The 27,922-nt window shown below is 46.9% G+C and overlaps 1 long non-coding RNA gene across 1 annotated transcript in view; it reads left to right on the plus strand.

Moving 5' to 3' along the window:
• LOC140218357 (uncharacterized) overlaps positions 1-27,922 on the plus strand; it is a 174,338-nt gene that overhangs the window by 97,833 nt on the left and 48,583 nt on the right. The window contains exon 2 of the long non-coding RNA XR_011894636.1: positions 14,731-14,798. This is a non-coding gene — a long non-coding RNA (uncharacterized lncRNA). The remainder of the gene's footprint in view (positions 1-14,730; positions 14,799-27,922) is intronic.

Here is a 27,922-nt window from a genome sequence, read left to right on the forward strand (position 1 = left end):
CGTCGTCGAAACAAATGCGAGCGCACGTGATGTTATTGACTGTTCTCTTCAGAGCACGGTGCACCGTAGCCGGGGCGGGCTGCGTGCGTCGTCGCACGCGGTCGGTTGTCCCGGAAACAGGCACCGCCGGCGCTGAAAAGAAAGCCGAGCGGCGTGTTCTCGCAAAAGTCGTCGACGCGGCCAGACAGGCCTCTCGCGTGTCCCCGAAGCCTCTAGATAAGCCGAGAACTCAAAAGGGACACAGTTTAGAAAGAGTGCGTCGCTTTCGGCCCAAAGGAAGTATTGATTAGCAGTGGCGACATCCTTCGCCGAAGGCAGCATACGAAGAACTTGAATGTCGTTGAGGTTTCTTTTCGAAATAACTGGGCTTGTTTTAATGTGTCATGAGAAATGCAATATTGATATTACCTTGCTCGAATCAAAAGAAAACATTGCCCGTCGTGAGCGCCATGTGATTTCACAGTGGAGGAAATGTGGTGTAGAGGAAAAACACCGCAAACTTTAGTCCTTCGTTCAGTGGCTACACAGCAAGGCTGGGAAGTACTGAAGATTCATGCACTTTATATACTTTCTTAAGGTATGTCTTAAGACAAGCTACTGGGCTGGGTCGGTTCAAAAGGAATGGTACCAGAGGCAAGATTGATCGAGCAAAATGCAGTGAGAATTAACGTGAAAGCGGAGGTGAGCTTTAAATACTTTCGTACCGTTCATTAAAGCTACAGCGCAGAAGAGAGCCGAGGAACTTTGACACCAATCAGCGCCTCACTCAGCTCCTTGATTTCCATTATAAACAACAGGAACAACAGTCGCGGATGATAGCCGCTCTTGCCTGCATAATACAAAACAAGGAACGCCGTCCAAATGAAACTATAGGGCCGGAGATCTTTGGCGGGTCGTCAGCAGCCTCAAAAACGTGGCTGGTGTTCGACGAGTACGCTTGTGAACGTAGTAAGTGAAACAGCGACACAGAGAATTAAGGTCCAGTATGATTTCCGAATTTTAGACTGAGTCACTGAGAATAAGTGGAGCGAAGGTTTTGCACCAGCCTTCAGCCTTAACAGTGTCAGACAGTGGGAGAAAGCGTAAGTGATCTCGTATAACCACCACGGAGGCACCTTTCTCGATTGCTTTCTTGAGAAACGGAGGTTCCTTGAGTTGGCTGACCTAAAGCTCCCGGAGACGTTCCTTGTGCCGTTCCTCAATCCGGAAATGAGCAAGGGTTGTAGGAGGCAACTCCAAGCTAGGCAGGTCAGCAGTGTTGAAGAAATTCTTTCTCCTACTTCCTTCTTATCTTTCTTTCCCATTTTCCCCTTCCTGAAGAATAGGATAGCCAATCGGTTGTTACTTTGACTAACGTCTCTGCTTTTCCTTCTTGTCCCTCTCTCTCTTCTCTTCACAGCATAAAATACATCGTAGTGCATCAGCCTGCATATGAGCGCCGACGTGCCAACTGCATTTCTAAAGCATCACTGCATCGCTGTGCAAGCCCAATTAATGGACAAACAGGACCAGGTGCTTTTACTTCTTACGATGCGGCAACATGGAGTGGCATAAAGGCCCAATGCTCCATCCCGCAAATTTAGATGCATTTGTTTACCTTGCCAAACTTGAAGTTCTACAAGCAAAGATGAAAATAGGAAAGGATGCGGATGTTCTAGTTGACACAGAAGCATCTGTAAGCCTCAAACTCCCGTCTCATACCAGAAAATGCGATTCACAGAAACAAAGTCATCAAAGTGCACAGCTACGATGGAAAGACTAGATTCCTACAGGATTGAATAACCATTACAGTAGAATTCAAGGGCGTGACATTTGACATTGTAGCTGCAGCCATGAAGGACGTTGAATTCATCTTCATATCGTCAAGACCCGACATGAAGCGCCTGAAAGTTATCTCTTGGAAGTACGAGCTCCCACATGTTTCCGAGCCAATTGAGGTCGCTGATGCGAACCACAGGACGGCTGTGGCGTCAAATCTTCAGGAGATGTCCCTAGCGCCTATCCAGATATAACTGGCATAGGGGCTTACCCGGCTGCGACATCGGAGATGGACGTGCCCTTTAGGCGGAAAGATACAACAGTTCTTTGCAGGAACTTATAGCCTTTAAATTGTTGAAAAATGAGCGCCCGCTAATGCTGAGCGCTGAAATAATCAGGCTGGCAACGTTAGCATTCGCCTCTCTGATTAAAATAGTCCAGAAGGAAGATGGCACATTTAGACATTGCACCAACTATCAGCTTATCAACAAACAAACGTGTATTTTTCATTTTCCAATGGCATGGATTGATGACATCCGGAACGATGCAGTGGGCAATCGATAGTTCTCAGGAACTGGCCCGTGCGAAGCATCCTGCCCGATACCACCGGGAGAGGAATACAAGCAATACACTGCTTTTGTCGCACCCCTCGGTGTGTACGATATTATCCGAGAAATGCCCAAGAGACGAGCCGCAGCGAGAACAACGAAGTGGGTCTGTGCTCTTGGCGCGAGCGAGTGTCGGCCTGGCTCTCTGGCTCCACTGTATATAGCCTGTAAATAGCTTCTTTCGTCTGTGTCTTTCCACACGTAACATTCTGGTGGAGGTTAGCGGTCCCCGTCCTCGCCACGAAACTCCGAAGTAGTGGGTACATCGAGCTTGTCACCATGCCTCCCGGTGACGAGACCGCCTCTGCAACAGGTTTAGCTTGTCCGACTGCTCCAGTCGTCACGGTTGCCCAACGTTGCGACCCTGGTGTGTTCTCTGGCCTGGAGGGACAGGATGTTGACGAATGGATTACGATTTGTGAACCTGCCTGCGCTCATAAAAGGTGGGGCCCACCCATTATGCTCGCCAATGTCATCTTTTATCTCGGCAGCAACCCACGCGTGTGGCACCAAACGCCTGACGACGAGATAACCGGTTTGGACAGTTTCAAAGAAAAGCTACGGGAACTGTTCGGCGACCCCATTGGGCGCAAGATTGCCGCGAGAAAGGCTCTTGCGTCTCGTGTTCAGACAGCTACAGATCCATACGTTTCATACATACTCGACGTCTTGGCTCTATGCCGCCAAGCTGACGATGCTATGTCTGAAGCAGATAAAGTGGCGCATGTGCTAAAAGGTATCGCCGACGACGCTTTCAATTTACTTGTTTTCGGCAACGTTTCGACTGTCGACGGCATCATAAAAGGATGTCGTCGCCTTGAAGAAGCGAAGAACCGCCGTATCTCACACCACATCACCCGGCTACCCAACACTGCTGCTACGTCGACATGTGAGGGTCGACCGCGTCAGACTACCACCTGTGACGACGTAACTTGTATTGTTCGCTGCGAACTCGAGGCCGCCTGTTTGCCAGCTTTCTCAGCGACGCCTCCCGATCCACCAGCAACCACGATTGCGATGATTCAGGCCGTCGTCAGGCAGGAATTTGCGAACATGGGTCTGGAATCGATGTGTTCAACTTCTCAACCCAGTGTTTCCCAGTTCTCTAGCGGCCCTCTTCGTCCCCGGCAGTCCTTTTCTGCCACATCTCGCCACAACCAATCCGAATGGCGTACCTCTGATGACAGGCCGATCTGCTTCCACTGCTGTCGCATCGGCCACGTCGCTCGTCACTGCCGCAACCGATAGCCACCACCTCCTCGGACATACGCTGGCGCTTATTCCCGCACCTTTGGACCTTCTGTTACCTATACTACCCGCCATGAACCCACTGCCACTGATGCTCCTGCTCCGAACCTTCGCTACAGCCGCGCGCCGTCACCTCGCCGCCATCAGTCTCGTTTGCCCCAACGCCATCGCTTCTCTTCGCCGCCTATCGGCTCCCGGGTCCAGCCGGAAAACTAGGCACTGCAGCTTCTGGAGGTGAATCTGCGTTGTCGACCCTGCCCTCAAATCCTCTGCTCACGTTACCTACGAACCAAAACCTTCTTGACGTTGACGTTGACGGCTATCCTGACACGGCACTCATTGATACAGGAGCACATCTTTCTATTATCAGTGCTGCCTTCGGACGACGACTGAACAAGCTCCTCACCCCAGCGTCGGCACGCGTCGTCCGCGTTGCGGATGGCGGTACTATGCCTATCATCGGCATACGTGTCAGCATCGCCGGCCGCCACACTCCTGTGCTCTTCACCGTGATTGCTCAATGCCCCCACAACCTAATGCTCGGCCTCGATTTTCTCTCCGCGCATTCTGCTGTTATTGACTGCTCTGCCAGTACCCTTCGCCTTAAGTTACCGATTCTCGCGGAACCTTCTGACGCACCCCTGTGCCGCTTATTCCCCACCGGCTTTCTTCGCCTGCCGCCCAAGTCAATAGCCTATATTGAACTGTTGTCTTCCCCACCAGTTCCTGATGGCGAGTACCTCGTCACTCCTCTGCCCAACATTCCACTACAGTGTGACGTTACCGTGCCTCACAGTACACTTACTATTATTGCGAACCGCACTCGCATGTCTGTCTTTACCTTTGGATTGGCAAAGCAAATTCTACCGCAAGGTATTTGTCTTGCCAACGTTGATTGTCTCGGAGACCATCACGTGGCAGCGTTATCGACCGATGGTTCTTGCGAGCTCAGCAGGCACCCAACGCCAGCTTCGGGCGCCCAGCCCAACATAAAGAAAATGGTTGCGACGGACCTGTCCTCTGCGCAGACTGAAGACCTTTGCCAAGTATTATCGTCCTACCGAGATATTTTCGACTTCGACGATCGCCCTTTAGGCCAGGCGCTCACGGTGAAGCATCGGATTCTCACTGGCGATGCTACACCTATTCACTGACGACCGTATCGAGTTTCTGCGTCGGAACGCCGAGTAATTCAAAGTGAAGTGAACCAAATGCTAGATAAAAAACATCATTGGGCCTTCTTCGAGCCACTGGGCGTCCCCTGTGGTGTTGGTTAAGAAGAAGGACGGCACGTGGCGCTTCTGTGTCGACTACCGTCATCTGAACAACATTACTAAGAAATACGTCTACCCGCTCCCACGTATAGACGACGCCCTTGACTGCCTGCACGGTTCCAGCTCTCTTCTATTGATCTTTGTTCTGGATACTGGCAGATTTCTGTTGACGATATGGACAGAGAAAAAACCGCGTTCATCACACCTGATGGCCTGTTCCAATTTAAAGTAATGCCGTTTCTATTATGCAACGCCCCTGCCACCTTCGAGCATATGATGGACTCCTTGCTCCAAGATTTCAAGTGGTCCACGTGCCTCTGCCACCTCGACGACGTCATCGTCTTCTCGCCAACGTTCGACACTCACCTTGAGCGTCTAACAACTATAGTTGATGTATTTCGCAAGGCGAAGCTGCAACTTAACTCGCCCTAATGTCGTTTTGGCCACCGCCAAATTACTCTTCTGGGCCACCTCGTTGACGCTTCCGGAGTACAGCCTGACCCCGACAAAACTCGCGCTGTCCGAGACTTTCCGTTTCCGAAGGCAGCCGCAGACGTTCGAAGTTTTGTGGGGCTATGCTCGTACTTTCGTCGTTTTGCTCAAGATTTTGCGGCAATTGCTAGACCCCTCACAAATCTTTTGAAGTCGAACTCTCGCGTCAAATTCTCGTGGGGTACTTGGGAAGCCGCCGCCTTCTCTCGTCTCGTCGCTTTTATAACCTTACCACCCATTGTCGCCCACTTCGACACTGATGCCCCTACAGAATTGTGTACAGATGGCAGCGGTCATGGCGTAGGTGCCGTCTTAGCCCAGCGTCAGCGTGGCCAAGATCGCGTTGTTGCTTATGCGAGCCGCCTTCTAGCACCTTCGGAGCGCAACTATTCTACTACGGAACGAGAATGCCTTGCTGTTTTATGGGCGGTTGCCAAGTTCCGTCCTTACCTTTACGGTCGCCCTTTTCCGTAGTCACTAACCATCATGCTCTCTGCTGGCTCTCATCGCTAAAAGATCCTGCAGGCTGGTTTGGTCGATGGGCTTTGCGGCTACAAGAATTTTCATATTCCGTGGTGTACAAGTCTGGTCGCCTGCACCAAGACGCCGACAGCTTGTCGCGTTACCCTGTTGACGACTCTGACTCCTCCAATATTACCAATGCTGCTTGCGTATGCTCTGTATCACAGCTGCTTCATTTCGCCGACGAGCAACGTCTTGACGCCTACATCAGAGCACTCATCGACCGTTTTGAACACTCTCCGGCCGATGCTACTTTACGCCTCTCCGTCCTCCGCGACGGTACTCTGTACCGTCGTAACCTTCATCCGGACGGCTCTGAGTTCCTACTTGTAATACCTAAACACCTCCGCTCCGCCGTTCTAGAAGAGCTTCACGACGCACCAACGGCAGGCCACCTCGGCATATCTCGAACTTATGACCGTGTGCGTCGCCGTCTTTTCTGGCCGGGCCCTGCCCCTTCCGTACGACGTTAGGTCGCCGCTTGTGAACTTTGCCAACGACGCAAGAAGCCTTCCCAGCTCCCCGCTGGTTACCTGCAGTCGCTCGACATCCCTGCCGAGCCCTTCCATCGTGTCGGCTTGGACCTTCTCGGCCCATTTCCGAAATCTACATCAGGAAACAAGTGAGTTGCAGTCGCGGCGGACTACGCGACCCGCTACGCCGTAACCTGCGTTCTTCCGACCAGCTGCGCAACTGATGTTGCGGACTTCCTCCTACATGACATTTTGATGCGTGGTGCTCCGCGTCAATTGCTAACAGACATGGCCGTACGTTTTTGGCCAAAGTCATTGACGACATCATACGTGCCTGCTCAATACAGTATAAATTTACCATCTCCTACCACCCTCAAACGAACGGCCTCACTGAGCGTTTGAACCGCACCCTTAGAGACATGCTATCAAAATACGTTTCAGACGACCACAGTGACTGGGACCTGGCTCTACCGTACATTACCTTTGCATACAACTCTTCCAGTCACAAAACTGCTGGCTTTTTCCCGTTTTACCTCTTGTATGGCCGAGAACCGACGCTACCACTGGATACTGTGCTTCCGTCCACCACATCTTCAACTAGCGGTTATGCCCGTGATGCAATAGCCCATGCTGACCATGCTCGCCAACTTGCGCGCGCACGTCTGCAAGTGTCTCAAGACAAATAGAAGCAACACTAAGACCTCCATCACCGTGATGCGCATTTTGCGCTCGGCACCCTCGTGTTGCTTTCGTCACCATCGCGTAAAGTTGGCCTTTGGGAAAAACTGCTTTCCTGTTACACAGGCCCATGGCGCGTGCTCCGCCCAGTGACCGATGTCACCTATGAAATCGTTCTCGCCACGCCCACTGCGTCCTCCGCTGTGACAACCAGTGACATTGTCCACGTCGCCCGACTCAAGCCCTACACCTCTCCACGCGCCTTGGATATTTAACAGCACCGTGACGGCGCTTTTGCCGCCGGGGGGGGGGGGGGGGGGGAGGGTAGTATTACGATATTATCTGCGAAATGCCCAAGAGACGAGCCGCCGCGAGAATGACGAAGGGGGTCTGTGCCCTTGGCGCGAGCGAGTGTCGGCCTGGCTCTCTGGCTCCGCTGTAAATAGCCTGTAAATAGCTTCTTTTGTCTGTGCCTTTCCACACGTAACGGTACGAACACTGTCACGTAATAGCGACGGCGAAGAACAAAGTTGCGAAATCTCTTAACCACAAAACTAGCTGTTCATTGAGCGAACTCGTGCCCCTAAAAGCTAGTGACATTTTTCAAAGCAAGACGATAGCGGCGAGCACAGTCGGCGATCGTTGAAAATCTCACCTGCGGGTCAAGCGTGTCGGCTTTTGTTCTTTGCTCGTCGAAGGTTTCAGCGTCATCTTTGTGCTTGCATACCTTCCAGGAAGTACAGCACTATTCGCGTAGAGCAAACAACCTGATCACAGAAGGTTCAGCGAGAACATACACAACAGATTGAAACAACGATATCATTCGAGTAAGTTCCAAATTATGCAGGCGCATCTATGGCTGAATGATAGCTTTAGCCTGTTGGCGGGTGAAGTGTGCTCTCCGGAAAAAGGATAAACAAGAGCACGTGTCAATACAACAGGCTACTCTTTGGTTGGAAGAATTCCGGAGGATGGTTCCAGATAAATGATGAATGGAATCTTGAAAATTTGACTGGTGATAAGCGCAACGTCTATTTTGATTATATCATTGTGTGGTGTAGCACTGAAAAAGAATAAAATGGTGGTACAGTACCATCGTGTAATTTATGTATCTTACAAGATATTCTGCGTATGTTATATCTGTATCATGATACATTCGGCAAACGTGTATCATTATCTGTATTTTGGATACGTAATGCTGAGCATCATATATCGCAAGATACACAATACACCTATCTCTAAATCGACGTAAAATAACTCATTTTTTCTAATAAGCAATCATGATCGTTAAAATAGAATGCTGTGTTGCATTTGTGTAAAAGATTTATAAAATTTCACTATATAACTTTTGAATTACAGTCACTACGTGGAATCTTGCAACTGAAGAATGGAAGTCAAGCCAGGGCTCATTGCATGCACGTGTGCTAGAAACTTTGTGCTTAGGATATTTTTCAAGAAATACGTTATAATTTATTTAAACTATGAAGTACAAGTAGTTTTGCCGGTGTAGTCCATGGTGTCTTCGTTTGTTAGCTGCTTATGATATGTATATATAGGTATAGGTGTGTGTGTGTGTGTGTGTGTGTGTGTGTGTGTGTGTGCGCGTGTGCGTGTGCGTGCGTGTGCGTGTGCGTGCGTGTGCGTGTTAGTGTGTGTGCGTGTGTGTGCGTGTGTGTGTGTGTGTGTGTGTTCAGTTTCAAAAGCCGGTGCTAAGCAAATGAAATTATTAAATTATGGAGTTTTACGTGCCAAAACCACGATCTGATTATGAGGCACGCCGTCGTGTGGGGAACTCCAGAAATTTGAACCAGGTGGAGTTCTTTAACGCGCACCTAAATCTAAGTACCCCCCACAGGTGTTTTCGCATTTCGCCCCTATCAAAATGCAGCCGTCGTGGTTGGGAGCGGCGCTATACGAAACAGTTTTACTCTACTTGTTCTGCTGGCCGCTGTGGTACATATGTCTTCATTCCTGCACGCTGTTTGAACCAGACTTGTTGAAGTTACAAAAAAAAAAAAGAGAACGAAAACTGATTGGACATAAAATACGTTGCTGGTATATGCATTTTGTGATAACTCTGGCGCAGCAAAAGACCAGAGACAAAAGACCGGTTACTTTATCAATGGTAACCGATTACAACTACAAGAATTTAATTGAAATTAAAATTGAATAAAGGGACCAATTACGGTGCAAAAAAGGTATTTTGAGAAATTACTAAACTGTACTTCAGTACAGGGTAGCAGCTTCGACTAGTTAGTGCAACATAATTCAAATCCTGTAAGACAGGCGCTGGTAGTCCATAATGTGAACTAAAGTGTAACTGATTACGTTTGCGTCACTTTTCTCCCTACAGTTATTGCACAAATATAGTAAATGCAACGAGCTGGTCTGGTTATTTCAGTGCGTCCTCAGCAACCATTCATACGTTCTTTCTCTTCCAAATTTGTCAAACTGTCATTGGTCATTTTCTCTCGCTTTAATGTGAAGACATCGGGCAACAACGATGAACACTCGCTCGATGCGCGCTCTGCAGAGAAAGGTAGTGCTGCAACGTACGAACAAGTTGTGCACAACATTGCGTTTAGTCATTGCCGTGATGTTCGCGTCTGTGTTTTCTGCGTAGCGCAGCGTTTCATTGTTCATGTGGCTATTTGGGCGTGTTAGTAAGACATGACTAAAAACTTAAAGCGCACACCCAGACGAGGATGGTGAAATAAGACGGGAGACACACGAGCACTAACTTGCAACAATCTTTTTAGAACCACAAAGTGGAATACAAAGTCATGTCGTAGCTATAAACCACGCAAGCACAACCAGCAAAACAATTAGTGACGACTCAAGAGCGTAACTCCTTCGGAGATAGAGCAATCGACTGCTTGGACACAGTTTTCCTGTAAACTGTCAGTGCTTTCTGCCTTGATGATTCCGCGCGTGAGTCGACACCTGCTTCTCGTACCATGGCGCGTTTTCGATAGATTAGCACGCAGCTCAATTTCACACAGAGGTCTCTAACATTGACCGGAACTGAGAACAACACTGCGATTATCACTAACTTCACACTTCCTACAGTACACATGAAGGAGCCCTTCTCCCTTGTCCCTCACATTTCTACGGCGTTCTCGTAGGTGATCATTTACAGACCTCCCACTTTGGCCTATGTATGTATTGCCACAAGAAATCGGTATGCTGTACACGACCTATTTCGCACATTTGACGAGCTTGTCCTTATGCTTCTTTCTGAACCCAAGCTTGTGAGAGGCACTGAGATTGATCCTTCTGCACAGTTTCTGAAGCTTGTCAGGAGCGGAAAAAACAATTTGAACATTCACCCTTTGCCCAAACTTTATAGTTGATGCGACAAGCCGCGAATGTACGGAATCGCGGCTAGCTTCTATTTCTCAGCAGAAGCCTGCAAGGCATGAGGCTGCTTTGCCGGCTTCCGTTTTAGTATGCCTTCAGCGACACTGACTACTACACGAGTGGGGTACCCTGAAGGGACCAGCCGGAGGGTTTGTTCATAAAACCCGGCAGCCATTAGTTCTGGACAAGACTTATGTAAATTGTTAGAAATGCATAATTTTGCAATGCTCCTTTTAACTAGTTTAGAATCAGCGGAGACGTACGGGAGCAGTGGCTTATTAGAACGTGGTTCATACTTCCAGTAAACCTGTTCGTACTGAAAGAAAATTCTGATGTCAAGGAATCGACTACTGTCGTCTGATGGCATCTAATCGGTTATTTCTAGTGGTGCTAAGCTTGCGCATAAGAAAGTCAGTGCGTTATTGGCTAGTGATTTAAAAGAATCTGAGTCGCAGTCAAGAAATATTAAGCATTCACCTACGTACCTAAAAGCCTTGGTTACATGAAATTTGGCATGGCGGCAGCTAAAGTCCCTGTTTAAGTTATGCTAAAAACAAATCACTAAGAATGGGGGTGACACAGGATCCTATACATAGTCCCTCTTTTTATAGCCGCCCGTTCCACAGTACGACAATAGATCGAAGGCAAAGACTTAGCAGTTCCAAAAAACCACTGCTCGCCGTTCAGCACGCGTTCTGGAAAGTTACATTTCCAGACATATCTCCATACAGACTTGAACACAAGAAATCATATCACATTGCGACAACTATAGCGCTAGCGTGTCTCCCGCCTTCTTTAACAGTCCTCGTCTGTTTGCGCGCTTTAAAGTTTATAGCAGTTTCATTGTTGCTGGGCTCGTAGGAGGCGCTGCCGGGAGGCCCAATGAAAGCTGAAAAATTCATCGTCCGTTGCTATCGAGCCGTCTCGGCGTCGGCTCAATTCGTCAGCCAGCATTTGCTGGAGTGTTAAAATGGGAAAACAAATACTGAGAGCCCAGGTCCCGCTGTCTGAACCAGCACATTCGCGAAGCTGCTGCGTGACACGGTCATAATTGTTCGTTCCACATTAGCTCCCTCCCAATTCAAGTGATCAAGACTTTATCACCTGTTGCAAGAGAGAGAGAGAAAACAAGGGTAGGAAAGGCAGGGAGGTCAACCAGAACAGCATCCGGTTTGCTACCCTACACTGGGGGTGAGGGAAAGGGGAATTTATATTTATTGCAATTAATAAAGTTATTGCAATTTATATTGTCTGTAAAGGACCTAACTGGTTGCATGTAATTGGTCACTGAAGAGAGTGATCAAATTACAATGAGGGTTACCACGTAAAAAGCAATCAGTCGTTCATAAAATTACCAGAATTGCAATTCATTACAATTATTTAGTGTGATTCGTTACGTAAAAGTGTGGTTAGAAGTCAATTTACCTAAAAGACACTATATTCCAGATTATTCTACGGCAGTTGCACAAATGCGTTCAGCAGTTGAGGATAAGGAACGATTTCGATAACGCGAAACAGAGCAACAAGGCCGTTAGCACAATTAGCGAACAGTGTGAGGAGGTGTGCGGAAGGGAACGTGTAGTCTATTTTCGCGCGATGTTTTTACTGTTTTCGGGGCAAGTTCATTAACCTTTCTCCAACTAGCTTTAACCGTCGGCCATTAAAAACAGGCTAACTATAACTCCCTATTTGCCGATGCCCATATATATGAAAGTAAGGAGTTAGTTAGCCTGTCTATGGGTACCTTGACGTGATAACAAAACATTATGAATAGTCCCTGCGATATTTCGGGACGCTACAGATGAATAGTCATCGGCAAATCGTCTCCTATAACACAGCGTTTAGAGAATCAGTTACCCTTATATGGGCTCTAAGAGTAATGCTAAACGTTTGATTTCCACTGCTGCTTTCCTTTCCATCCCCCCGATCCGCTATGTTATTCCCCAACTTGGTTTTAACAGCATTTCAGTCCGCACGTCCGTGAACAGAGCAACACTTACTGGTTAGCTTCGTGACACATCTGCACACTTTTTCTACTATTCGTCAATGTTTTTCGAATACTGCCAACATTTTTCCATGTTCTTCCGACGCCCTTTCATAAGATTGTGAAATTCGAGCTTTTTGTCAAAGCGGGCGATCGCTGCACAGTCTACGACAACATTTTATGGAAGTTTCCACCGAAGAGCTGGGCATGGCTAAGACATGCTCTCTTAGATGGAGTATCATTTGAGTTTACATGGCCTAACAGTTCTTCGTCTAACTGCCACAAAGTCAAATCAAGATGTGCGGTTGGCAAGTCAGTGCCGCGTACAGATCCAACTGAAGCTTTAACATTCGCTTAAAATTACGCGCACTTTGAACATTGGTGGGAACACAGTATGTCATGACGGTGACGGGATATGAGCATCTGATGGTGGTATGATATGAGCAGCTTGGTGGTACACGCCACCAAGTTCGTTCTTGCAACGTTCTGGTGTTTCTAAATCTTTAAGAAGAAGAAGTATTTTAATGATTGGAAATGTAGAGAGGTCGGCTGGATAATGGAGCATCTGGCCTGCTACTCTACGTAAGGGAAGGGGAAGAGGGGAAGAAAAAGGGTCACAATGGGGGATGATAATGGGAGGAACGAGGTGAATGACACATTACACAACTGGTATCACAGGCGTGAGTCCAGGCCCGTGTCACCTAGGAAACGTGAAAGTGCACGCATTGTCTCTGTCGTCTGCCACCTCTGTGGCCACGCGCCTAGCAAGAGGTCCTCCGACAGTGGTCCATTGTGTAAATGTCTCAATGTATCTGCCAATATCAGTCTTTCTCGCGCATACTCAGGGCACACCACGAGCCCATGTTCTATAGTCTCTATAGCGCCACACACTGAACAGTCCGGGGAGTCTGTCCGTCCAATAATGTGCAAATATTTAATACCTGGATAAGCTGTATGGCATATTTACTGTGGTTCACTTACGCATAAAAACGAGAAATACGTAGCGAGATGCATCATTTATAAACATTGTTGCATCCATTAGGATGCGCGACATCTGTTTAGAGCGAGAAATGGAGATTACGCGTTGCGGCTTAGTGTAAGACAATTATGGACATATAAAAAGGAGCACGTAGCTAAATTACACGTTAATCATTGGATCATGATGCAGTGAATCGCACCTGGTGCAAAGGCAGCACAACACAATCGCTGACTGCGCAGCGTACCTGTGTTTCATGATCTGATGAAAGTCTGGTCAGCCTCGTATATACTGTTGGGAAACAGCAATATTATACATGGTTAGGGTGTCGAACAATGTTCTTAACAGTGAATAGAGGAACCTCGAAAGGAACGCCTGGGAGCGGGCGGTAAGAAATTTGCAAACAAACACATCCCCCTTGCGGCGGCCTCTATAGTGAAGCTATAATGAGGAAGGGGAATTGACCAATGTAACGATGTATCTGAAGATACAATTGACAATTATCGTATCAGTGACCATTAGTTTGGTAGTATGTCGCATCTTTATCTCAAACACTTGTCGGTTCAGTCTCATGTATCTGTATAAAGATAATACTTGCAAAGTATTTTTGTCCAGCTCTGCGACACAGATATGTTCCAGACAGCACATGATTCTGCTATGGAGCATCTTCCGCAAGTCTTCGCAAAATTTTTCTATTGTTTACATCGAGCACAGACCGGAATGACACTATATTACAAATATTTATTAGTTGTTACCTTCCTTCTCACCCGGATGACAACTTTATTTGATCGCTATGACCACCTTTACCTCAAATGGTTGCCTTTAAGAGTTTCTACATTCAGTGAGTGCCTAAGAAAGAAGTAAACATGTTTGAAATGGAAAGCTTTTCCTTCTGTGCAATCTGCCTTCGATTGCATGTTATAAGCAATTCACGCAGGAGTAGCTTAGACGTTTTTCAATGCCGTTTTTCCAAACATAACCAAAGCAAAAAGAAAAAAAAAAGATTCTTCCAATATCAGCTGAGTCAGCATGCTGCCCTGACTTTCATATTTAGGCAATACAGCTATTATTATTATTATCATTATTATTATTCGCAAAACGCATAAACGTAAGGAAAGAAAGGGGCGATCATCCAGATGAAATAATAGAGCAACGATAGGCAGCAGCAAAAAAATTAAAAAAGAGAAAAAGACAAAAAGAACAAAACCTAGAGAGATGTTCGTAAACGAGGATTTTAAATCACGCCATTGCCTCAAATAAGAGGGAGTTGACCACTGACGAATTTTGAATGAAGCTTTTGAATGCCGCATAAATTTAACTTTCCCGTCTCCCGTTTGTTTCTCCCCTTCCTATTTAGGTGGACATACAGGTGCTGGCGGTCAATTGAAGACCTCTAGGAATTGGAAGCCCAAGCCAGGAAAAAAGGTGTAGAAGGTTATTTGCAATACCACAGAAGGGTGTACTTTGCAGGGAATTTCTATACCCTGCAAACGTGGACCTATTTAATGCGTTTAGCATTTCTTGCCTATTTCAGGTATTTCAATCGATCACGGAATCGCTCACTCAATCACTCAGCATCCATCCATCCATCCATCCATCCATCCGTCCGTCCGTCCGTCCGTCCGTCCGTCCATCCATCCATCCATCTTCTAGTCAGCCAATTACGCCGACCCAGTGACCCAATTAGTCTACTAGCTTGGGTAATTAGATATGTGCTCGAGGTCGTGATGTCGTCGTGGTTGTCTCATCGTCGGCATTACATTGGCGCCATTCGGACTCTCGTCATGCTGCCATCGTTCCGCCATCGTCGTCATAAAGCCGTCGTTATCCCCTTGTCCTCTTGCCGACGACATCACACTGCCGTTCTTATACTACCGTGATCATTTAAGAATATTCCTACCATTGTCGCCATGCCGTCGTCGTCATACCGCCTTCATTGTTCCGTTGACGTAATTTCATTTTCGTCGTTTGACCATCTTGACTGCGTCGTCATCACTCCGTCCTGATCATACCGGACCCTGGCAAGCAACTGTCATAGAAAAGTGGGCAGATCCCGGAGACAGTCAGTTTGTCGCATACAGCCGAAGCAATGGAAATCTCAAAGTGACCCCGACAGACTCCGAACAAAGGTGTCTTCAACAGTACAGTGTGTCGATACATTGCTTGAAGGCTTGTCGGTATAATGCCGACAGTCATCGTGGTTCTACTAGAAATTTTTATTAGGCAGCGTTTGTTGTTTCATTGCGTAATTGTGTAGAGAACCAAGCTGTTAACCACGCAGCACATCTGTCGCGGTAGTATATATGTGGCTGTACATATAAGCCGATTCGCCCTATGTGTGGGGTCTGCAGCGGTGAGAGCGCCGGCGCAGTAGGCGACTGATATCCAACTCTTCCGCAGCCACCACAGGGAGAGAGGGACAGTGGGAGAAGGTGAAGGCTGCCCTTCCTGAGCGCGCCAGCACAGCTTCTGCACCTCAGAAGTCACAAAGCTCTCGCGCGACAGCATGTGTGTCTTAAAGAAGGGAGGCGGATTGGACTAGTTCGTTTCCATACCGATGAGTGGTGCAGCAGGAAGAAGAAAAGACTCGAGGGCAATTGAAGACGAGGACAAACGCTTACTACGAACTGAAGAGTATTGCTTGAAGCGGGGGTTTATAATCTGACGATGGGTCGCGTTTATTTGCCGGATGGGAGATGATAGTTCAGGGAAGGCCATCTACGGGGGCGCTTGCAGTACAGTCCCCAACTTCGTCCTTTTCTTCTGCCTTCAGTTAGTACGTTTCTCAACATGTCTTAGTTGCCGATGGGTTTTCGTGGTTGTCAAACCAAACCAACGCGGTGAAATCAAGGAAAAAATCAAATTTAAAATAACACTGGCTACTAGCACTCCAGTCAATATATTGACTCACCCGCCGACAGCGGTTGAGCCACTCATCCACGTCGTCGCCGGGTTTTTCTGTGAAGGTACTCGGCTCCCGGTACATGGCGCGCCGACGCCCTTGCGGATTGATGCTGGGCGTCTCCACCAGAGCTCATATATTGGCTATAGCAGTGCAAGGCTGGCGAGTCGGCGGCTAGGGCGGTTCTCGTGCTGTTGTGCTTCCGCCGTTAGTGGACGGCATTGCCGCAGAAGCAGTTGGTAGTGGCTAACCCTGCGTCTCCTCCATAGGTCTGTGACAATGGGTCGCGTTTATTTACAGGATGTGAGATGTAGGATAGCTTAAGGCAAGACCATCTACGGAATCGCCTTGCAGCAGTACAGTCCCCAACTTCTTCCTCCTAATCTACTCTCCGTTAGCACGTTTCAATGTAACAAAAATAGTATATTAAAAAATTGTGAGGTCAGGGAAAAAATGAAAAACGCGTAAGAGGAACAAATTGATCAATTTAACGAGTGAACAGGATGTCACAATAGACTGCAGGGCATGCTGGCATTCTCAACACATGCCAACTCCTTTTGCTATAGGGCGACTGGTGGCTTGCTTACGCAAGAGCTGCTGTACCTTGCTCTGCTGTGTGATTTGCTGTGCATCTCAAAGAACTCAAACCGTTGGCATTCGGCGTGTGACGCACCCCGCAACTCAGTTGCATGAGACCACGCGCCCTTTGCATCGGCGCATTTTTGTCGGTGGTCAACGTCCGGCCACCGGCCATCATACACCCAACAACCCAAAAAATGACAATAGAGTCAAGGAAAACTATTCACTTTCTATTTGTTAACAATTATTTATCCAAATCGCACTCAATGTGTGGTAAGATAAGTGATTCTGTGAGCGAGCCGTTACTTTATCCTGCAATACCTATATCGAATATGTAGCAAAGTGGCTAAGGTTAGTTTGTGATGACATGTATATTTTAAGATCAATTTGTGGCGTCTCCTTAAAGAATGCTGTATATATAAACCATTAGGCAAATCTATTATTAGGTACGGCTTAACAGCTTACGGTTCTGCATCTCCATGCAAGCTAAACTAATTCATTTTATTGTACAGAATATAGCATTTCTCCCAGCTTATAGAACACATTGTGGAAAAGATGCATTGATCTTAATGAGCTGCTTCAGCATGCTTGATGGATGAATGTATGGATGGATGGAAAAACTTTATTGGCAGTTCTGAGATGCGCGATTATCGCGCAGCGGCTGTACATGGACAATTCGTATTCGATGCTCTTACCCAACACTACTACTCTACTACCTTCAAAACTGAAAATAATATACACAGACGATTGAGAAATATCAAGTATAAACTCCCACAGGTATTCACAAACCATAGAAGGGGAACCCGTGCTTCTCATATTTTGCTGTACTTCATTAACTTGTAAACAATGTTTTCGACCAATTCACATAAGCAAACTTTAAATTTCATGAAGTCATTGGTTATCTGCTTGGGCAATAGAAGTGACGTGGAAAAAAGTAAGATATATGCCCACTACACGCTATGACTATGCTGCATACGCTGTCATTAAGCAGTGCATCTGCACTTAATTCTCTCTGTAACGCATGTTATCATACTCGGCCTTAAGTTAAACTTTTCCATCTTTCATCATTTTCTGCTATCTACGTGACACTGATGCGTTTTTGATGAATTTAATTAGTTTATTTTTGAAGCGGTCTGCGCTGGACGCATGACAGAAGACGAAGAAAGGGGCTAGAGGAGAAGTGAGAAGGAAGAAGTTGGAATAAAATGGCGGACGACACCCGTCTCACTTAGATTATGTCATTTCTGTTGCCGTTCTAGTTAGGAACGCTACATTTTGGCGCAGCCGACAGTTTCTGAAGACCAGCCATGAGGGTGACGTTTTTCGTCGACCAGGCTTCATCGGAGTCTGTTGTGTCCACCCGATACCAAGTGCACGGTCAACCAGCGACGGACCTTCCTCTTGAAGTTAGTTCTACCGCGCTGATCAACGTGGTGCTGCAACAAGCTGCAATCAGCCGCCAAGCCCTCCTGCAAACAGGATCGGTGAGAGTGAATCTACAACTGCAGACACTGAGCGAACTCGTTCTGGAACCCATACGACGTGGCACCCTCAAAGAGGAAACGCCTGCCGGGAAGGTGAGCCTAGACTTGAGTGTTATGGAACTGCAAAGGAACATTATACAACAGATCGAAATAATGAGAACTTTCGTCCAAGCGCTTAGTCGAGAGCAGTCAGCACGAAGCATTGTTGAACCAGATGTTTTTGAAGGAAACTCGCAAAGTGCACACTACTGGCTGTGGTTTTTCAAGTACGCCTGTGACAAGAATATGTGGCACTTCGACGACACAAAGATTTTGAATATGCGCCGCTATTTGGGCGGTATAGCCAGAAAATGGTATGGCGTGCAACTCATGGATCATGGAACAACATGTTGGGAACTGTGGAAAAGCAACTTTTTAGAGGCTTTCGAAGGCAACGCAGTAGACAGATGGGATGCGGCACTACGGTTCAGTTATACAGGTGGCTCTCTGCTTGAGTACTGTCTTGAGAAGCGTCGCCTATTGTATTCTGCAGAACCGAAGCTGTCGTCTTCTGCTGTTGTAGCTTTGATAACGCAAGGGTTGTGTATCGAGATCCGTAGTCATGTCCAGCTCAAAGGTCCAAGAACGTTTGATGACCTTCTGAACTTTCTACAGACCTCAGTGCCAAGAATTACACCGAGAAAACAGCCAGATGGTAGAACAGATCAACTTGATTCTCGTAAGCTGAGTGAGCATCTAGAGTCGTTGCCGTCAACTGAATGTGAACACAGCTTCATAAACAAATCTCTGGGAAGCGTAAATCATGACTGGGAGGATGGTGAAGAACCAATTACCGCAGTTCATGGCAACCTTCTTCCACATAATCTGTCTACCGTGCATCACAAACCCCAGCAAAAGAGCTTCAGTGAGACAGTGTATTTGGTGTCGTCAAGCTTATTGTACGCCCCCATTAAGGTAGATGGCATTGAAGTGAAGGCGCTCGTTGACAGTGGAGCTTCGGTATCAATTATCAACAAGACTCGAGTGGATTCCAGTCGTCTGCACGCTGGTAGAACATTGCGTGTCCAAGCCTACGATGGGTCAGTGACCATGCATAGCGAATGGGTAACCCTGGCTATTGAATTTCAAGAAAATGCTATTACCAGTGACGTATTAGCAATTCCCAATGTCACCTACAATTTTCTTTTGTCCCGTCCAGACATGAAAAAACTTAAGATAAACCTCTATTGGGATGACAAGGTAATGGCCGAAGACACGATAAGAACAGAAGATCGTGGTGAAGAACCTAGTCTATCAAGGCTAATTTTTCACCAGGAAGACATCAAGACTAAGTACCCAAAGCTTATATACATGGGAAGCTGCCCTCCAGCAATGAAATCACATGTTCCTTTCGAGCTCGCAGATAAAACAGTGGTTCGTAGAACCCGCTATATGTCCAGAGATAAAAAGGTGTGGCTGAAAAAGGAGTTGCAAGACGCAGGTTAGACGCATGTTAGACGCAGGTATCATCCGGCCTTTTGTATCCACATTTGCTTCTCCTATAACTATTGCACCTAAAGAAGACGGGACATTCCGCCTCTGCACAGACTACCGGGCTCTCAATCGTCAAACTGAATTGATACCTTATCCAATGCCGAGAATCGACGACATCATTGACGAAACTGGTGGTTGCCATTGTTTTTCCCGAATAGATCTCTGCAAGGGTTTTTTGCAGATTCCACTAAGTGAAGAAACGAAGAAGTGCACCGCGTTCATAACCCCATTTGACTTGTTTGAGTACAACCGCCTACCATTCGGTTGGAAAAACTCCGCTGCGTGGTTTCAGAAGATTATGACGGACATTCTGAAGCCTTACCTGGGCATATTTTGCAATGTGTAAATCGACGACATCATCATCTACTCAAAGACAAAGGAAGAACACCGTAGTCATCTTTCAAAAGTTCTTCATGCCCTCAGACTTGCCCAACTCAGTCAACTTCAAGAAAAGTGCGTTCTTTCAAGATACCGTAGTATTTCTTGGCAGGTTGTTTGATGGACAGACTAAAAGCACTAAGCAAGAATCGGTAGAGAGAATCTCCAAGCTGGTAAAGCCTTATGATGTGCACTCCCTGCGCGTTTTTCTTGGCCTTGCAGGACACTTCCGGGTGTTTATCAAAGACTATGCACTGAGAACAAGGTGCCTCACACGTTTAACTCAGAAAGATGTGCCTTTTCATTGGGACGAGAAGTGCGAAGCTGTCTATCATGAGCTTGTAAAACTAATATCGTCGGACCCCATCTTGCGAATACCGGATTTTTCTCTGCCTTTCGTGCTGAACACGGACGCATCACATTATGCTACCGGTGCAGTTCTATACCAGAAGCCATCCAAACAAGCTGATCAGACCAAACACTACGTTGTGGGGTACTACAGCTATACCCTGAAACCCACCGAAATCAATTACTCTACCACAGAAAAGGAAGCTCTGGCCGTCTTAAAAGCTGTGCAGTACTTTCGTACTTACCTGGAAGGTGCCGAATTCATACTTTTCACGGACCATCAAGCACTGACTCAACTTCTGAGCATGGCCCAGCCAAGAGGCCGCATTGCTAGATGGGTGAACTATCTGCAACAATTTGATTTCGTAATTTCGCACCGTCCTGGCCCACTCCTCACTGACGCTGACGCACTATCAAGATTACTTGTACAGGAATCAAGCAATAATCCAGAGACAATCAATCATTAAGCTATGGGAAGGTACAGAAGAGCTCCAGTTTACCAATGGATGGTATCACGTACCACCAACTATGATTCCAATGATTCTTCATCTATACCACGACACCCCTGGATCGGGTGGACATGATGGCTTCTGGCGCACTTATAAGAAATTGCTCATGAGATTCACATTTCCGGGCATGAAAAACGACATCAGCCATTACATCCGCACATGCCACCTCTGCCAGGTGAACAAAGTTAAATTCAAGCAATCGACAGACGTTATGACAAACCCTGAATATTCAAGCGTCCCGTTCGAAGTAATTCATTTGGACTTCGCGGAGCTCAAAAAGAAGGGGGAAGGAGTCAAGCGAACGCAAGCTTTCTTGCTCTCCATAGATGAGTGCACAAGGACGATTGCGGCTAAAGCTGGCAAAGAAGACGCAAACAGCGTAATAGGTCTCCTCAAAGCTGAATGTTTTAAACACACAAAGACGCTCATCTGCGACAACGGGCCGGCTTTCCGGAGTGCCAAATTATCAAAGTGGGCACAGGAGCACGGCATAATGATAAAGTATTCTTCTCCATACCACCCGGCAGCAAACGGCCTAGCGGAACTTGCCATACGAGACATCAAACAGTATCTGAAGATGTATCCAGACTTTGCCGGTGGCTGGAAGTGCTGTCTCGAGGCCGCTGTGAAACATCACAACAGATCATACACCAGGGCTACAAATGAAGTTAGAAATGAGGGCTGCGGCCCTCATTTTGTAACTTCGGGTACAGCGCCCATACTTCCTGCAGATCGTGAGCTAGGTCTCCTAGAGAACCTCGAACTCGCCGAAGTAAGGAAAACTGTCAAAGAACAGGAGGTCTACAAGCGCCGCTTGAAGTGAAACTTTGATAAAAGGCACAGTAGCGAGATACCGGACATACAGCCTGGAGACTATGTCCTTGTAAGGAAAGGAGCTGTGCCTTCAAATTCAAAATTTTGCGGACCATTTCAAGTTATTAAGACTGCATGCCAGCATGGAATATTGAAGAATGTCTGGTACGCCGGAGCCTCGGACCAAACGGAGTGCGCCGCTATTGGAAACATATTCAAGTATTACCCCAGGAGGTGTAATTAAAGGAAATCCGGAAGCGTGAAGCGGTCTGCGCTGGACGCATGACAGAAGACGAAGAGAGGGGCTAGGGGAGAAGTGAGAAGGAAGAAGTTGGAATAAAATGGCGGACGACACCCGTCTCACTTAGATTGTCATTTCTGTTGCTGTTCTAGTTAGGAACGCTACAATTTTATGCAAGATTTACCTTTAGTGATACGGCTTTTACAAACTCATCCTTGTGCAAGTGTTCCCAAGCTTCTGTATAATCTGGTGAAGTTGTCATCGCTCCGTTGCGTTGTTTTTCTTCTCTCTTACCGATGGCAGCCATGTTACACAGATTACGTGCTCATGAGCGATACCACCCAGTCACGCACTGAAGCAACAAGGATTATGCGGACTATATTACGTGGGTATATATATTTGCGCAGAAATAAACATTATATTCTACGTATTTCTCTATAGCTTGTCTACTGTGCTGCAGAACAACAGAACAAAATTAAACAAATAAAGAAGCACTGTAGCAACCATTATGCCACACGAAAGCAGAAAAAAATCCATCCGTGCAGCTTTTTTTTTTTTTTTTTGGTGGGTGATGAACGCCTAAATTTTATAAGCAATACGAATACGCCATGGAAATATTAGGAAGTGAACGCGATTAAGAACGGATAAAGCCCTGATGGCCCGAGGTGTCAGAAAGAAACACACTGAATAATTTTACATATTAAACAGGAAGATAAGTAATAGACAAATAAAAGGTCGCTCCAATGTATGTACAAGAAATGGCGATAGATTTATTGCGCTACATTGGACATATTTTGATCAGTATGGCCTGCAACTAAAATGCATATGTATGAAGAACCAAAATATTTGTTGCGCAGTAGACTCATGTCAGCAAAGACAGTGTAAACGTGTCCTTTCAACATTTATCACATGATTGACGTGGCCTGCCCATTCCCCCCCCCCCCAGAAAAAAGAGAAGCTTTGTGCAAACAATAGTCGCATATTTATGAGATAAAAGTAATCGAATTTCGCACTCAGTACACTACGGACCCAGTCCCCACACACCGTCCGGCTCCGGAATCGAAGTTTGGACTATGTACGTACGTCCGACTTATACGGACGTCTGCAGCACTGCACGCGGCGTCGCTCCGGAAATACAAAGCACGTGCACTTCGACCGGTACTGCCCTCGCACGAGCACGGAGAAGCGGAAGACGCAGCAGGTACGGCAGAGTAGTGCCTCGAGTTCCCGGCAGATGGGACGAGACTTGATTTATGGCCCCCGAGGCCTGCTGCCACCTTCTGACAGTCCGCCGAAACGCCCACCATTGATCGAGGCGGCGCGCGCATCGTGAAGTCGGCGCTCTCTCATAGATGTCGCCCCCTTGCCTGAGCGGCGGGACCGTGCACCATGCGCGCCGGAAATTCGAGTGCGCTTCGTACGACGCTTTTTATCTGCGACGTAGATATGAATGCAGTTCTAGACGTTAGAAAATTAAAAAAAACAGAATTTAGAATGCTGCAAATTACGACTAAAAGGTAAGGTGAGAAAATTGTGCCAAGGTTGTTGAAAGCACCAGAAAGTGCTCGCACCAGGTGCACGGTAAATGAGCGATTGCCCATCCCGTGAATGTGCGGTGAAGTGCGTGCATGTAAAGTGGGATGTAAAGATTTCATTCTTCATTGTTCACAGATAGGGCGTGCTATATTCGGTCTGTAACAGAGAGCGTAATTTGTCCTTTCTGCCTTTTCTTTTGGTGCTGTGGAGGGGACCCGGGTGCGAGAAGGGGGAAACGTTATATTTTGCCAGAGAAGGTGCGGTTATTTTTACTAATTTTGTGCGAGCGTGGTACTTGTACATAATTCAACTATGTAGCAAGTTCCTTTCACTGACTTTCTTTTTGGGGGGGAGTATGTTTAGCTACAGTTACGTGTCTCTGCAGGGAGGCCGAACCCCGTACAAGGGGTCAACTATCGCATGCATTTTTATTGCATAAGCGTAGTTTGGCAAAACGTTCAAAACAGTTTGCTCGAGGTTGTGCTTTATTTATGTGCAGGTTCTAAGCGCTGCCTTGTGCGTCGCAAGCAAATATAAGCGAATCCCCCATTCGACGACAGCAGGTACGAGGTTACGGCAAGGTGACTGCGGCAATTACATTTATTATATTTCGCTACTCTAGCCAAAGTAATAATAAAACCCCATAAGCAATCTCATTGTTTTACAGAGTAATTCGTGAGTGGAATAACCAAAAATTCAGATGTATTTCGTCTTGATTACAATAATTGACAGCCTAATGAACTAATGAATGCAAATGCATTCTGGAATAATTCTGCGCATATTCACCATTTCTGCGCTATTTATTTGCACGTTAGGCTACTAATGATTTTGTGAACTTCCCCAGTAGAAAATAGTATGTGAATTCGTTTCTGTGCGAAGTTTGCCAAAATTTTCCGGCCTGATTCCGTAAAGATTGTGCCTTCGAATATTCTATTGCCGCCTATCTCGCCTCCTCCCTCCCCTACCCCACCCCTATACCTGCCTAATTATATGAAAAAATAAAATGTTGGTTTCAGATAAGTTTTCTTTGTGTTTCAAGAACACTAAGTTCCTAAGTGGATCGTGAATGGTGCTTGTGATTTATTTACGGAACTTCAGTTAAAAGAAATCTTTCTGGTGACAAGATGAACGGTAAAAAAGAAAACCATTGATATGCCCTAGGGAATAACAACAACAAAAAAAAAAGCATCTTCCGTTGTCTTCAATATTGAAACCCTGCAAGCCTAACTTATTTTGCCGCAGGTTTGAGACAAACCTATCATAGCAAGGATATTTGTTGAATTCCAAACTCTTTTGCGCCGAAGGGTTCACAAATAATGCGTTACAGTCTAGAAAACGTAACCTTACAAAAAAAAAAAAGGAAACCTCGAGAAGCTTTTGGGTATTCAAAGGTAGTTTAAGTAACTTCTACTCTTTAGTTGTACTAACAAACGTGCCATATCAGTGAAATATTTATCCATGAAAGCTGGAAACGTTTGAATGGTTGTCACTATCGTTTGCAATATTATTTTCATTGTGCTCGCGTGAATAATTGCTGCACAAATAAAAAAGGTACTTAAATGAGTTCAAAATGCCGACATTATGAATCGTTAATTGTCTTTAGCTCCTCACTTATAATTTACCTGGCATGCTAGATTGTGCATGCGGCAAATTATGAAGCGAATTCTAAAACAGTGGTCTTAGATGTTCTTTCTCCGCTTTGAAAATTGCGTGTACACATTGCTGCAAGAGAAGCCTTCTGCGAAACGGCGTCGTCTTGAAAAACAGCAGCACATCCATCGGTAAGCTGGAATTTATGGAAAGCGAATTATTATTGATGATTAATCGAGTTTATTGGCGCAAGCGTCATATGTGGCCAAATAGCGCCACGTAGCGTAGCGAAGCTCAAACAGAGCTGTTAATTAAATGCTTTACTGCTAATGCTGGTGCGTACAATTTGTGGATGACAGATGTATGAACAAAAAAGCACGATACGTACAAGCAACATTTCGGGATTCTGTACGTCTTGTGCCACAGCGGGTCTCGCCAATTATGGAGGATTTGCTGTGAAGAGGCACACCTCCAATGGCACATATGGATTGGCTAACTCAAACAAAGTGGAGTAAATCATATAATTCTTCAAATATAACTACCTAGGTTGGTGTGCTTAAGAGATATCTGTGAGCTGACGCTTCAGCTTCACTTACTTATTTTATGTAGGAATCTTACAAAGTGGGGCATGCCCATTCTGGAGCATTGGTAAACCCAGTGGCAGATACTCAGTGGCTGAACAAAAGAAAACAAGTAAATCAAAGAAGCTCCTAAATTAGTTTTTTTCTTCCATTAACAGATCTGCGTGCATTAAAAATGCCTACGAGCCGACATTATATGCAAAAGTTTTGTACAGCAAGTTATTTTTTGTGACGCAGAAGAGAGTTCGACATATGAGCGCAGCATACACGGTTTCTATGAGCCACTTCATGAGTACCTTCACATACGTACGTGGGCACACATCGTATCTGTTCTTGCTCGACCATATGAGTTATCTTCCGCGAAGAAGAAGAAGAAGAACGGAACAAGAGTTTCTGCTGACGTCCCTGCCTGTTCCACGTCGGGGACGTCCACTTCTCACGCCATGGCGCCTACAGCGCCGTGTACTCCCTCGAAGGCCCACGTCTTCGATGTTGTCCCTACGGGGAATGGTACTAAGACCATCGTCGACGCGACGGCCTCAATAGCTCGCCTCTCTGAGGTCTACTGCAACTTCGAAGTCACCGTCGAAAGCACGGCTTCCGTGACTCCAATCGTCGATGCTGGCTGCCTTGTCATCGGTGGCGAGCGTTGTCCTGTCGTTCCCGTCGCCCCGCAGGTCACCAACGTAACCTGCCTCTTCTTGTCGTCCTTCGTTCCGAACGAAGTCCTCGTCCACGCACTATCACCATGCGGTAAGGTTCTGTCTGTCAACGCTGGTCTTATGAGCCGACGACGTGGCGTACAACTTGAGTACCACAACCCCGATCCGCAATTATCTGTGAGTCTCTGGTCATCGTGTGACGTTTGACTACCGCGGCTTGCAACGCGTGTGTCTTCGGTGCGGCTCCAGCGACCAATACCGTGCACTGTGCACCGCAGCGTTTTGTGGCTGCTGTGGCACCCATGGCCACGAAAGCGACGGATGCTACCGTCCTTGTCGGCGTTGCGGGGATGGTCACCCTACGGTAGCGTGCCCTGTGCGCCGTTCATACTCGGACGCTACTGCTGGAGCCTTTCCCTCCTTACCGCCGGCGTCAGCTGCGGTTGCGGCTGCGCGTGGCACCGTAACCAAAAAACTGCCCTGAGGCCTCATGAACCAGCGTCGACAAATGAAAAAGAAGAGGCATGCAGCTCGGGAAGTCACAACGCGCCATGTTCCCCGGCCTCCTCTACTAAAAAAGAAGACCGTGACGTGGCGGATCGCAATACGCCATGTTCGCTGGCCTTCCAAACAGCGAAGGACACGCATGCTGCGGCCGATAGCGCCTCCACTTCGGCTGCTACCATCAGTCCTCCTGATCGCAGTGAGGTTTCAAACACAGATAAAACACCTGACCCTGTGATTACTACAGCCGATACACACAGGAAATCTGCTGTGGCTTCATGCGCCTCAATTACGTCACCTACAACGCTGCATCAGTTACATCTGAATGAGCCCCTGGCTGTCGAAGTTGTCAACTGCGATGAACTCAATCCCGCCGCCCTACCGCTACCGACATCATCCTCATCAGAAAACAGCTTCAGCCTCGGAGTTGCAGCAGCGTTGGACTCTCGCCAAGCCTGGATGAACTCCACATAGAAATGGTGGTCCCACGAGAAGTAAAGCGTGCCCATGCATCAGCTTGTGGCTCGGACGGCGACCCGCGGATCGCCATGCCGAGTTACAGCGGCCCAAAAAACCTCGGCCTTCTTCGAGAGGATCGAAGAAGTGACGTGTGCACTGCATAACCCCTGGACCTGTTCCTGGGGCGCCGACTTGAACAACACGACCAGGTCAGTTTGGTGATACATTTAACATGACTGACAGCCTGAACATTATTTCATTAAACACACAAGGGTTCCGAAGTCTTGTAAAACAAGCCGATATTATCAGCGTGGCCCGCGCAAAAATTGTGACATACTGTGCTTACAAAAAGCAAACTTATTCAACATTGCACATGTTCTTACTTTCATCCGCACTTTTAACCTAGCCTATTTTTTCTCCTTCGCGACAG

This window comes from Dermacentor andersoni, chromosome 5 (assembly GCF_023375885.2).
Source record: "Dermacentor andersoni chromosome 5, qqDerAnde1_hic_scaffold, whole genome shotgun sequence".
Lineage (NCBI taxonomy): Eukaryota > Metazoa > Arthropoda > Arachnida > Ixodida > Ixodidae > Dermacentor > Dermacentor andersoni.